This window comes from Drosophila eugracilis, unplaced genomic scaffold (assembly GCF_018153835.1).
Source record: "Drosophila eugracilis isolate 14026-0451.02 unplaced genomic scaffold, ASM1815383v1 contig_2147, whole genome shotgun sequence".
NCBI classification, from domain to species: Eukaryota; Metazoa; Arthropoda; class Insecta; order Diptera; family Drosophilidae; genus Drosophila; species Drosophila eugracilis.
Genome location: NW_024573030.1, coordinates 771,955 through 785,590, shown reverse-complemented (window position 1 = coordinate 785,590; position 13,636 = coordinate 771,955). Strand labels below are relative to the sequence as shown.

General features: G+C 40.1%; 1 protein-coding gene across 12 annotated transcripts in view; it reads left to right on the top strand.

The window, feature by feature from the left end:
* The window catches only part of LOC108103528 (fasciclin-2), a 69,837-nt gene that overhangs the window by 32,826 nt on the left and 23,375 nt on the right, over positions 1 to 13,636 (top strand). The window lies entirely within an intron of this gene.

The following is a 13,636-nucleotide window of genomic DNA, read 5'->3' as shown; positions in this document are numbered from 1 at the left end:
TAGGTAAATTAACCATGGTTTTTAGACCACTTCTGGCCTGTTATAAAATCGAGCTTAATCAGTTTAAGTCACGTCCCAATGAATTTCATTTAAATACTTAGACGAGAGGTAATTGTCAAAATATGAAATATTTTTCTTTATAGTTTTCGTCATCATTCATTTGCATTTCCCATGAAAAACTCAAATTGCTTAACAACTTGCCTTCAATTATGATTGCCTTCCATCAAGTTGAAGAACGTTCATTCCGCTCTTCAGTTTATATATTCTGCCAGGAGGGGGGAGACAGTCCAAAAAATATGTCATAAAACTGAAAACTGTCTTGTCCTTTTCGGTTTTATTCGGTCTGTGTAATTCCCTTTTCTTTCGCCTGCCATGTGTGTGCCTGACAGGGGCGTGGTTTGAAAGCTAAAGAGGGGGCGGCAACAAGTGTCTGTTGTCTGTTGGCTGTTGGCTGTTGTCTGTTGGCTGTTTAGCATTTCATTACACTGGGGAGGTAAAACTTCAGACCGTCGTACGCAAGTATGTGGAAAATTTATTACAATTAAAGTTTTTCTTTAAGTTTTTTTTTCTTCTCTTTTTGGGTAGAAGAGGAGAGAGAAAAGTGTCAGAGCTGCCGCATTTAAATGAGGCATAACCGAAAGTCCCTCCTCCTTTTCCATGCTTCGGTGCAAAGGCATCAGGCGGAATTAGCTGCCAAGGATCGGAGTTGGGGAAGCTGCTGTTCTGCAGATGGAACTGCTGCTGCTGCTGCTGGATGGAGACCCAAAATCCGTATCCGAATCCGGGGACCAGACGCAGCACATTTTGCCAAGTGATTTATGAGCCTCGAAGCGGGGCAATGTTTAAAAACATGAAAATATATCTGTGAATCCACTGGAAAAAGTGAGTTTTTCCAAAAGGGTTAAAGGGTCTGCAAGCTACAGCTTTCATATTATTGAAAAATATTACTGAATGAACCTGAAAGAATGTTTGTATTTCACTTCACATATGCCTGCTGTTTATTCTCAGTGTAATAATGGCCCTCGGACAGCAGCCAGTGCCCCAAACTTTGACACATGTCTGTTCGGGGGCCGCTGTCAGGCGAAAAGGCAGAGAGTAGAGCTGGCGAATGAGATATTTGCAATAAAAGTATAAACAGCATGCAAATATTTTGCGTAAAGGAGCCGAGCCCCCTTACCCTCTCTTAACCCACTGTTGCCCCTGGAAATGCGGCGGCTGTCGTTCCCACACAACCCGCAAAAGCAAAAGCAAAAGCAAGAGCAACAGAAACAGCAGCAGCAGCAGCAGCAACATCAGACGCGCAACAGCGGCAACTGCAACTGCCACAGAAGCAACAACAATGAGTACATAAATTTTTGCTATAAATTTCCTTTGGTTGTCAGTGGCATTTTCAAGTGCTTCTTCTCGAGAGTTCGGGGTCGAATGTCGGGGTCTTCATGTCGGAGGAGTTCCAGTCGCAGACTCTCTCTCAGTGTCGAGGTCTCCAAGTAGCAGTCGTCCTCTGTGGAGTCAGTAGCCGCCGCCGCCGCCCGCTCATTTCATTTCATTTCAATGGTGTAGCCGCAAAAGGCATTTCATTTGGTTACTTTCTTAGACGCTTGCTGCGGCTTTTTGGCCAAATTTAATTAAATATTTAATGCGCCCACAAGGCCCACACAGAAAAAGCAACACAAAACCGCAACAGCTTTTCTAGGCCCCCAAAGAGGAGGGTTAGCATCATCTTTCTCTCATCAATAGTTGTATTTTTTTTTTACCATAAAATTCAGGCAAGTGTTTTCAATGAAAAAATCGAAATACCAAAAGGGAATTTCCAGCAATTTAAATTAAAGCAATTTGCATATATTCTATAAACTATCAATAGAATCAACTCTACGGCATGTCTGAAAAGTAACATGAATGTGGAAAACCCTTAGACAATAACACTTAGTCAGTCAATCAATTCAGCAATTGTTATGCTCAACAGCCCGATATATTCACTGCAATTGTATGTATATTCATCTTGCCCTCCATTACTCAATCAATTTCAATTTGCGATTCAATTAAACAAACTATTTCCTTACAAATGGCATTCAATCGATTTGATGCTTCTTTCAATGGTTAGAAATTTGTCAAGCTAAGAAGGAGGAGGAGGGAGGAGACTAACAAATGGAATTATCGACTAGGAACTCAACTCTACAGTTTTCAATGTTCATTAACATTTTCAATTTCCGCAATTTTCCACCCGCAATGGAAAAGGGAGTAGTAGTAGGCGCAAGAAAACCGCATGAAACTGTTAATTAGAATGGACAATTGAATTTGGGAAAACATTTACTGGAACTCTTCCTGTGTAATCTCCCATAGATCCGGATGGGAGCAACATATTGTTCGCATTTACATGATTTGTGGCCTCAATTTGCATTCATTTCTATATATATATAGTATATATATAGATATAGATAGAGAGAGAGAAAGATATTAACTTACGCCGCCACCAAATTAAATGAATTTCAAATGAACAAATGGAGCAGTTGCAATTGTTTGTTTTCATATCCTCCAACCATCTATATTTCTGTGTTCTATTGTTCAATAAACGATGAAAAGGGGCAGCAAATTGGGGGTGGGTAAGAACTTTTTGTTTACCTTTTTACAAGTTGAAAACAAAAAGTTTAACAGACGCAAAGATACCAATTTGAGTTTGAAGTTTCTTTCAAGAATAGTTGAAAACTAGAAATATTTCATAAACTTGAATAGTTTTTTTGGTATCACTTTCTACTTTCTATACTACCATAAATTGTCTTTCTTGCCAGCCAAATATACCCAAACAAACCTGCTAGCTTACAGGGTAACCATAAATAGAACAGAAATATTTACCCGTTTCGTTTCGGATTCCATTCAACATCTAGCATTGAACGTTGAGCAGCATTCAACTATTGCAGTCTGCACTGGCATTATTTGTTTTAATTGAAGTCAATTAGTTTGTGTGATGGTGTTAATTTAGCTCTATGGGAAAAAGAGACAGGCTATGAAAGTCATAGACCGAGAATATAAAAGCTTTATGTACAGAATATATATGTATATATATATAGATAGATATTCCGAGCAAGACCAGAAGAAAATCGTTTTTATTACACTCGATTTCTTCATGTTTTTTGTGTTTTTGTTTTCCTTTCCTCCATTGAAACACTTAACCCCCATTCAGCATCCCCATTTTCAGGCAACAACTGCAACTTTGTCAATGCAAATGAAAAGACATTAATGTTAATGTTCACAATATCCACCCCCCTCCCCCCTCGATCATTGTTTTGGCCATTTGGCTGTTTTGATAGTCGACGATTTCCTTCTTTTTTATTGACCATCCAGCCGAGTTGATAAGCAAATGAAATGGGGGCCACGGGAATAGCTGCTACTCGGCTGAATCAATCACACGAATCGCTTTCATTAATCTGAATTTGAATTCAGTGGGAATTGAAAGCATTTATTTACTATTTTTGTGTATCGTCGAACTCACTCAATTTATGGGCCAGATTAAATTGCTAAATAAAATTGCTGCATTTATGGTTTATTCGATTGTAAAATGTAAATTGAGTACGAAAAGAGTGATACTTTTTGGGAAGGAGACTTTGTTTTTGGTCTATGGATTAAACTGTCTTATATACAGTAAGGAATGAATATTATTCGATTACCTTTAAGGATGTTAATCTATTATGGCATATTATCACCTTATAATCCCACAATATAGGCCAGCCTTTGCCCTGTGCTGGCTTTAAGTCAATTTGGTTTGCCGATTGAATGCAAATTGACACATGAGGCCGAGAATTGAAATCAGAAGGGGGGCATGGCTCATCTGTCATATTTAGCCGACTTATGGCCCGCTGCAATATAAATATAGATATATATATATATATATACCTTTGTCCAAATCCAAATCGAAATCCACCACCCGAATCCACCCATCCATCATAGTGGCTCAATTGAGCATAAAGCCAGCCGCCCCCTTGTCGAGGCCTAAAATCCCAAATGCAAACGTTGCAGCCAAGAATTAAAACCGGCCAAACAAAATCCTAAAAAAAAAAATAACAGAGGAAAGGAAAGCGATGTGGACGAGAGAAGCGAGGCAAATCAAAGACCAAATTGATGACTGCAAAAAATATGAGCCGCAGATAGGAATCCGGCCCAGCTGCTCCTGCATACGGATTTTTGATCGATGGCCCCGTCGGGCTGCATAATTTGCAGCTAGAGGGACGAATGGCCAGTCCCCCGGGAAAAGGAAAAATCAGAATGGTAGGGGGGAGGGGGTGTTGGTCAAAACTCTAGGCAGCTGCCCTGAAAAAAGTAGGCGGGGCAGTAGGCAGGTAGCATAGAAATTGTCTAGCACAAATCGATCATCACATCGACGGTGGTGGGGTATAGGAAGGGTAGGTAAGGGAAAAAGGGGCCAACGGATTTGATTGATAACCTGATTGATGGCTCCGCTTCATCTCTTGGACGGACCAACTAGCCAGTGCAAAGTGTTGAATGCCTTTGGGCTAAGCCTACAGAGAGCACTGAAAGAAATATCTTCTGTCAAAAAGATCTTGTTTCCTTCTAGTAAAGGTGATTTCTCTGAGTGCACTTTGACGAGAGTCAATTGAGCGGAAAGTTGCTCAGCTAATTGGAATTGTCCACGTCCGCGCTCCAATGTCCGGGAAATATAGAAGAAGGAAAAGGAACAAAACAGTGCAAGATGCTAGGAAAGATAGCTGACTAACTAAGAAGATGTGGGGAGTCACCGGATTAATGCAAAGGCAAGGCAAAAGCAAGTTTCTGGGTTAACAACAACTAAAAGAAAGGGTTATCCAGTGGAATCACAATATATATATATAACGCATCTCTAAGGGCAAGAGAAGGTGAAAAACTGAGTAACTGTTGATGGGCAGTAAGTGATGATAAGCCCAGTTTGATGAGGATGATGATAATGATGATATGCAGCGCTGATGGTAATAATGCTGATGATGCTGCTGCAGCAGCAGTAGCAGCTGAGCAATGGGCAATGTTTAATGAGCGGACGAGCAGCAGCGAACCAGAGAATGAATCAATCGACCACTGACGTAGAGCCACCCATACTCGTATATATGAGGCGACCGACCCTCTTCCCCATGGAAATAGTCATCGTCGTTGTCGTCCCCCCCCCTTTCAGAACCCCAATAACAATTAGAGGAGAGCGTTGAATTATAGCATTTGGTTGGCTTCGCTGCCGTCGTCGCTGCGATGATTAATTAAATGGCATTTTAATGAGTTCACTGGCGAGCGAAACCCCCTCAAAACACCAATTCTCAACCCTTTCCATTCCCATTACCATTTCCATCCATCTCCAATCTCCCCATAGATCCTACGAATTGTCATTGAATGCATCAATAATGAAGAAGAACCAAATGCTATGTGGCCGTGGCAGCAGAATGTGGAATGTGAAATGAATATGTGTGTGTGTGTATAGTTGTGTGTGCTTTTGGTTAATTTATGCAATTGAACTTTTGTTCGGCGCCACAGAGGAAAAGCAATGGTGCAAGAATCAAAGGGAAATTGGAGAAAAATAGGGGGAAAATAATAAAGAGAAAGCGCCAGCGAAAAAACCGAGAAGAATACTTGGTCAAGGGCCATCGATAACGATTGCCAAGAATCTTTTCATATTGAACTTTAATTGCTCACTTCACTTGCATTGATTTTGAAAATTAAAGAAGTTGAAGTGTTATCGATAAACTCTTAATAAGAAAACTGACATCGATTTAAATCAGTAAAGTCTGGCTTATTACTTCTCTATGAAGTATTATAGTTTGAAGATCTTTTACGAATTAATGCCTATCAACTAACATTAATCTAAATTATCGATAACAAGAGAAAAAAATCTATCTAACTGTAAGCCTAAAGCCCATCAATTAGTTTCAATGTGGACTTACTAAGCCTGTCGGAGATTACTGCCTGATCCCTGAAGTGGCCCTAAATCCTTCTCCAAATCCCTGCCAACATGAAACCGGTTAACCACTTGCTTTTACCGTTTCGAACTTATCGAAAGTCAGCCTTTCTTGTTTTTCTTCGCTCCGCTCCTCTCCCCTGCATTGCCATCTCTAATCCGGAAGATTCTGGGGGGAAAAACTCTTAGGCTTACTTATGTCAGGGAATGCCGACTCATCTCTCGTTACTTTGCCTTCCCTAACTACCCTCTACCCACTACCCATTTGCCCCTAACCAAGCTGACTTTTCGGGTTTGTTTAAAGTTTCTAGCGCCGCAAATAAAAAAAAATGTAGAGAAAAAGAACAGCACAACCAGAAAGGGGCCAACCGAGAAAAGAAAAATAAATAAGAGGCAACAAAACTTTTGACTAAAAAAAATAGTAAAAAAAAGGAAAGAAATGTTAAAGAAAGCGAGGAGGAGAAAAATTGAGAGTGAACGCTGTAACTTTTGGCTTGCAGGCGGTGCTGGAGTTGAAACTTGCTAGCCAAGAAAATTCGAGGGGGCGGTGGAAACACTTTGCGAAACATTTTATGCCAGGAGGTGGTGGCACAAGGACAGGCACAGGGACAGGGACAACATGCGCCCAAAAAACTAACTGCTTACTTAACAAGACATATTCAAGCACTTAAAAGCAAAATAAAACGCCAGAGGAGAAAAGGAACGTAAAAATACGAAATAAAAAAAGGCAAGGCAAGAGTTTTTATCAAGCAGCTGGAGATAGAAGGCGGAAAATGTTTAAGAATTCTACTCTATATGATCTGTAGGCCAAATTTCCATTAACTATGCAGGCAGCATGGTAACACTAAGCTGCAAGAGACAAATGTCTATAACAAACCGTGACTTGGTCACACTTAGCTTGGTTTTTAAAGGCTAATTTACGGGGCCTGCACTGTGGGAAAATACTTTACCGACAACTCTTCTTTTGGTAATCTCAGTAATGTTCAATAAATTCAACTGTTTTTTGATCCTTACAGCCACCCACTCGTTCGCAAACTTATATTTTATTCTTATCCCCACGAAATCCTAGAGGATTTCTTGCACTGCACAACTTATAACTGAGGTGACTTGATGAAAAGAAGCAGTGAAAGCGGCGCATTCTTCTCGGTTCTTCAGAGGTCACACACATTGCGCGTGGTGGTTCCGTTCGCTTGGTTTTTTTTTTCTTCTTGGATTTTACTTTTTTATTCCCCCATCCTGGTCGGAACTTTATCAGCCAAGTTTACTTAATACGCAAAGTAAGTTAAAAGCAAGCGGCGATGACGGAGACGGCCAAAAGTTTTACGCGCATAATAAGCTCAACTTCTATATGCAATTTTTGATGTTTTTTCGTGTAGTTTTTTATTTTTTATTTTTCTTTGATTTTACCACCCCGCCCCGAACTCTTTCCAGCAACTTTCGGTTTCGAGCGCTTAATATCCCAAGCATTTTCCTCGCAATGCATTTTCTTGTTGACGTTTTTCTGTTTTCGCAGGGAAGTTCTTTTTAATATGAAACGTTCGTCCACCGCAGAGAGAACTCCCAACGCGCCGCCACCCATTTTTGGGCTCCTTCTTTTCGCCTGATACCTGATTCATTCTTTGCAGTGATTGAAAAACTTTCAACAGGGCAGCTGATCTCTGCTACTTATAATGGATTGCTTGTGGGACCATTGAGAAGTCTTATACGGCGATTTGTGAAAGTCTTATACGCAGGTTGTCGCCCTTTTGGGTGTGTGTTTGTTTGGAAAGTTTATATTGTAGTTGATTTTAAAATCTTTCTCAGTTGATAACATAATTTGTTGTTATGAATGTAAAGTGGATTCCCAAGAATATTTATCTCCCTTCTGGCTGTAAACTCCCCAATTAATTACCACTTTTTATGGTACTTTCTCTCTAACAATCTGTTTGCCAAGAAGTAGCCCTTTTCTAAGCCACTCATAAATCCGTTTAATTACTGATTACACCCCAAATCAGTTGCATCTTTTAAACTCCAAGAACGTGCCTGCATTGGATGTCAACACCATTGCCCATTCTTTGGCCTTTCTTTTAGGGATTATATCCCTTTTATTCTCAGTTTTTGAGCAGTGGAGGAAGAGGAGGAGCGTGTGCATCCAAGTGCCAAGTACTCACTTAGCAGTTTGCCACTCCAGTTGCTCAACAACTGCCAGTTGCAGGGGCAATTGCAATGGATGTTGCAGTTGCACTTGCACTTGCAATTGCTGTTGCAGTTTGCAGTTTGCCTTGTTCAATGTTCATCAACTTTTCATTTGCCATTTTATAGTTTTTTTCTGTGCAGGGAGATAAAAACTTTAACTACTTTGTCGCCACTTGGCTGCTGCCATTATTCGCCATTTGCCATTCAGCTATCTTTCTCTCTCTCCCTCTCCCTCTTTCTATATATCTCGCTCTCTGTTGCTCTCATAATGACCTCATTTGTTTAAACATTGGCTGGCAAATTGTGGGTGGGAAGCATTTTTGGTTTGGGGTGGAGGGTGGGCGAGACTTAACTTGTTACTGGGTTTCTGGGTCGCTGACTTTTTCAAGTGCAAACCGAATTGAGCGCAAACATTTTGTGCCAATTTAGACAATAATAAATTGTTTATCCAGCCAAAGGCAATTCCGAAATGAAATGATGAGATGTACAGATCATGAGATCGTTACATCCCCCGCCCAATCCAGTCGCAGTTAAAGGTCAGCTGAGTGAGTGCTTGGAATTGAGTGTGACTCACTGGGTTCGTCTGGCATTTACAATAGGGGAGATTCTATATAAGAAAATGTAGAATATCTAACTTTTCTCCATTGGCATATTGCACACATTTTGAGCATTCGTTTGGGCTTAAGTTCTTCATCATATATATGGCAAATAAATGGAATGGAATATGGCAAGGGCTGAAGCGTGCAAATGGCAGCAATTACCGTGCAGACACAGACGGCGGCAATCGTCAAAAATTCCGCACCACTTGCTGCACCACTTTCCCATTTCAAAGCCCCCACTTGAGTTCTCGCCTTGAAGTGCGCACGAGAAAAGATTTCAAGTCAAATCACAAAAAACTAAAAACTGGGGGTCAAAGTTCAGGGTCTAGACGAAGTGATGCCCTCTAGTTTTTAGTTTTTTTTTTCGAAAAAAGGGTGATAAAGGGTGATATAAACTGAAGCTGATCGAAAGTTGAGGGGTCGTAAGCAGTTTTTCTGTAAGACAACTTCTAGTCAAGTTACGAAGGGGAAACCCAAAGAAGATGTCAGATTTTGTCCAAAAATTCTTAACTCAAATTTTAGGCATAAAATAATCTGAATTTTGCTTATAACATTAGAAATAATGGTACGAATATAGAATGTTATATATCGTTAAAATCGTAATTAAATTTGTGATAAAACTGCATTCTCACCTAAAAATGTAAGATTTTAACGATTTTTCATAGAAAATTATGGTTTCCCTTACAAAACTATGAAAAATTTCGCTTTAAAAAGGATTTTCATTAATCAGCACAAAACCCACAGGGAAGTTTCGGTTGTTAGCTGAAAACTGTATTTCTTTTACCTGTGCGACTTCTTTCGGCTGAGTTACAGCTTAAAAACCTGAAAAAATATTTCTTTTTTGTTGAAATCTTAACTTTTCGGATTACCTAATTTTAGGAATAAAAAATGTCTTTATTATTCTCACAACTATGGAAATAATTGCTCAAACATAGAATGTCATATCTCGTTCAAATCGTCTTTAAATTTCTGAAAAAATTGGATTCACACCTAAAAATATAAGATTTTTGCAATTTTTCACAAAAATCTAAATTTGAACCTATACTATATACCCCAGAAGAAGTTCCCCCTCAATGGGTATCAAAAACGAAGCCCAACTGTCAATGCCGCTGTCTCGCGCCCTCTTCCTTTTCTCGTTCTTCTTGTGGCCTATTTAAAAATTCAAAAGGCATAGAGCCAGCTCCACATGCCAAAAAAAAAAAAAAAAAAAAATACAAACGCATCCTAGCTGTGTTTTTTAACCAGTGAGTGGGAGGGTCCTTGTTTTTAAGGGGTAGTTTAGGGGGTAGCATCATCGACGACCACTTGAGGCGGCTGCTCCAGTTTCCTGTCGCCAGCGCTCACAAAAGTATGCAACATGTCTGAGCGACAAACAAAAAAAGAAAAAAAAATCTTCGAAGGAGGAGGAACATCAGAGCAAAAAAAAACAGAGAGATAGAGATAAAAAGGAGCAGAAACATAACGGGGAAATATTATAACGAGTGCAAATAAAACACAGGGATGTCGAGGATGTCTGCAATCGTTTGGTGGCACGCATGCATGCCTAAAGGAAATGCCATCAAATATGCCAAACATGTTTGCGGCCAAAACGAGTGGGTGGATGGCAAGAGAAGCGCAGAGTCATTGTGGTGGGTGGGCAGTGGGCGTTGTGCGGATAGCGGTTGGCGGTTGGCGGTTTCCTGGCGCCCTTTAATGTTTATTGTGCAAATAAATTCGGCCTTGAATTGCCAGAAACAACGGCAGTTGTACAGTGCTTACACGCTAATCGCGCAAAACAGTTGGTTTTGTGTTACAGTGAAGTTTCTTTAACATAGAAATATTAAATATTTTGTACAGGGAAGTGCCTAAATGGGCTACTTTTCTTCATTTTGATTGATAAAAAGCTGTAGCTCTTTGAGTTTCACTAATCTAAAGCAACTTTTCAGGCAGTTTCAAATGCATCTCACCTATAAACCCCAATCCCAAGGTCTTATTATCGAAAAAAGGGTTCCACTTTCCCTACAACCACACGCCATGCCATTAGCAAACACACCCCCTCGCGAATTCCCTTTGATCTCATATATTTTTTTTTTGTTTCATTCGAGAGGGGCTTGTGTAAATTTAGGCTGCTCTCTCAATAACCAATAGATGCTATTTTTGGAACCTTTGGGTTCAGGTCGGCGTCACTTGAGCACGCGCCTCTGGCCAGAAGGTGAAGAGGTGGGCGATCTAAAACACAAAAAAAAAACAAGGTGGGTAAGGGGCGTGAAACAACCGAAGGCTGGACAATATTTGCGTAGAAGCGAGAGGTGGGGAGGGGGGAGGTAGCAGAGATGGCCACTATTTTGCAGCCATAATTCAGAAAACTAACTTTTGCTGGGAGAAAATGCGGGGATTACATAAATCAACATTTTCTGCTGGCCGAAAAAGCGCCAGAAACTTTCAAGCAAACAAATATTAATTTTAACTTTTACGCGACCGAAGCAATAAAAACAAAAAACAAACAACAACAAAAAAGTGAAGGGAATAAAAATGAAGACTTAAAGCATTAAATGGGTTGGGTGGTATATATGTATATGTATGTGTGAAAGTCTCGTGTGTATGTGTTTGTTTGTTAATTTGCCCATTTTAATGTGCAATTTTTAATTGTTTTTCAACAATATTTTCTGGCCAGGCGCAATGAATTAATTGCTCGAGAAGTGGGCGCGGCCAGTGTCCAGTAGCTGCCACGCCCCTACCATCATCGTCCTATCTCTCTTTCCGGTCCTCTCTTTCTGTGGCACTTTTTTCCCCCAAGAGCCTCGCGATAATTCTTAACCGCTTGTTTATTTATGCGGCGCCGGAAAAGCAACACACATACACCAGGGAAAATCAAGGGGAAATGCGGGAAAAGGGGGCTGGCTGTTGGGACTCAAAGAGGTAGAAAGATAATGTGTGTCCATGTGTGTGTGTGTGTGTGAGAGAAAGCTTGCGCCTTTATTTATGCAGCATGCATTTAAAATAAAATAAATATAAATTAAGCATAGCCAGAGAGTCCCAAAGGAAATGCCCTTCACAGACAGCCGGGCATCAAAAATATGGTAAATGGCTGTCAGAACATTAAATGTTACTTCGATATATGATATAATAAATATCAGCATTTAAAAATAATTGGCTATAAGTATAGGCAAAATGCAGAATCCAGAATGCAGTCTACGAACCGATTAACAAATTAAATGCAAAAACCATCAAGGATAAATGGCTATTTGAACTATCGATGCGCTTTCGCTATCATTAAGCCAAAATGAACACACATTTTTCATGTTCAATAAAAAAGAGAAAATAAAGAAAAAATAAAGAAAAAAAAACATCAATAAACTAGTAAATCCATTAATCGCTATCAACACACTGAATTTCTTATTACAAAAATGGAACCCAACAATGAATTAACAACGAAAAAACAAAAGCCACTTTAAATAAGTAATGCTAATGCATTATTATTGCCGGCTTAAAAAACTGAAATCATTTTCAATTTACAAATTGAAATAAATAAAAAAGCAAAATACTAATGCACAGGCAGGCCAAACTAAATAGTTAATTCATTTACTAAAAATAAAAAAAACCGCTAAATGAAATGATTAGAAAACGTAATAGGTTTTTTCTATTGATTTGTTAATCTATTTTTTGCCCCTGCCGGTCGGTGATTAGCAATTTTCGTTAATTATTTTAATGACAACTTGCAGTTGGGGAAAGGCAAAGGCATGGGAGAGAAAAGAGCATTCGGCAGTTTCATTCCATCTTGGTGGGAGTTTTCCCACCCACCTTCAGCTTTTCATTATTATTCACATCTCTTCGTTTTTTTGTTTTGTTGTATTTTTGTGCTGGGCTTTTCTTTGTTTTTGTTGCCAGGATAGTTGGTGGCGCCGTTTTGTTGTTGCCTTGCATTAATTGCAATGCAAAAAGGCAACGTCGCATAAATTTCTCATATTTAATTTCGCCTGAGCTGCAGATGGAGCCAGAGACACAGGGGCGTTGGTTGGGGTATAAAAAAAAAAAAAAAAAAAAAAAAAGAGGAGAAGCCGGGGGGCAGTTTAATGCACTCTGTTGCATGCACCATGCACCCCACGTCGCTGTCCCTCTCTTTGCACCCACGTTCCCTGAGCGGATTCGTTTACATTAAATTATTTATGCACTCGACTGTGTGGAGCACTTGCGGCTTGACAAAAAGGAGAAAGGAGAAGGGGTAGGTTACACACTGATCACAGCTGCCACACTGACGGGGACTCCCTTTTTTTGCTGCGCCACTTTAATCTTGACCACACACAGACAGGCGCACATAAAATTGGCCAACAAATGTGCAGACATTGGCCATTAAGCAGCGAGCACAACTTGAACTTGGCCAAAAGGTCTAAGCAGTTATCCTTGACTTTATGCCACCCCAAAAACTTGCCGCCCTGCCAAGTCAACTGAGACTGTCCAATAAAATGTCAAAGAAAACGGCCAGAAAGGCTTTTAATTGTAATGAGAATGAGAATGAGAACGAGAGCGAAAATGAAAATGTAAGACTAAGGCTAAGGCACAAAAACGTTGAGACTTCTTGGCCTTTTTGGCTAGTAGTCCTGCCAGAGTACTGCCTTGGAAGAGTCCCCAGCTTAGCTCCTCTATCCTCTACCCTCCATCCATATCCTATCCCCTAGACCTCGTAACAAAGGGTTTCATGAGCGTTTAATTGTCGGTAATTAGCTAGATGAACAATGGCCAACTTTTAGTCGCCATGGAGCAAGTTTCAAAGAGACAGGGCAAAAAGAGCAGCTGGCCTGGCCCAGCAGCAGCAAATGGGTAACTAGCTTATATAAGTGAAGGCTTTATAGAGTGCCTTTTGAGGCTAAAACAGATGCACTTTCCGGTTGGTTGGGGGCAAAGGAAAACACCATATAAGTTGATATTCTGTGACATTAAAAAACAGAGAAATATTTAT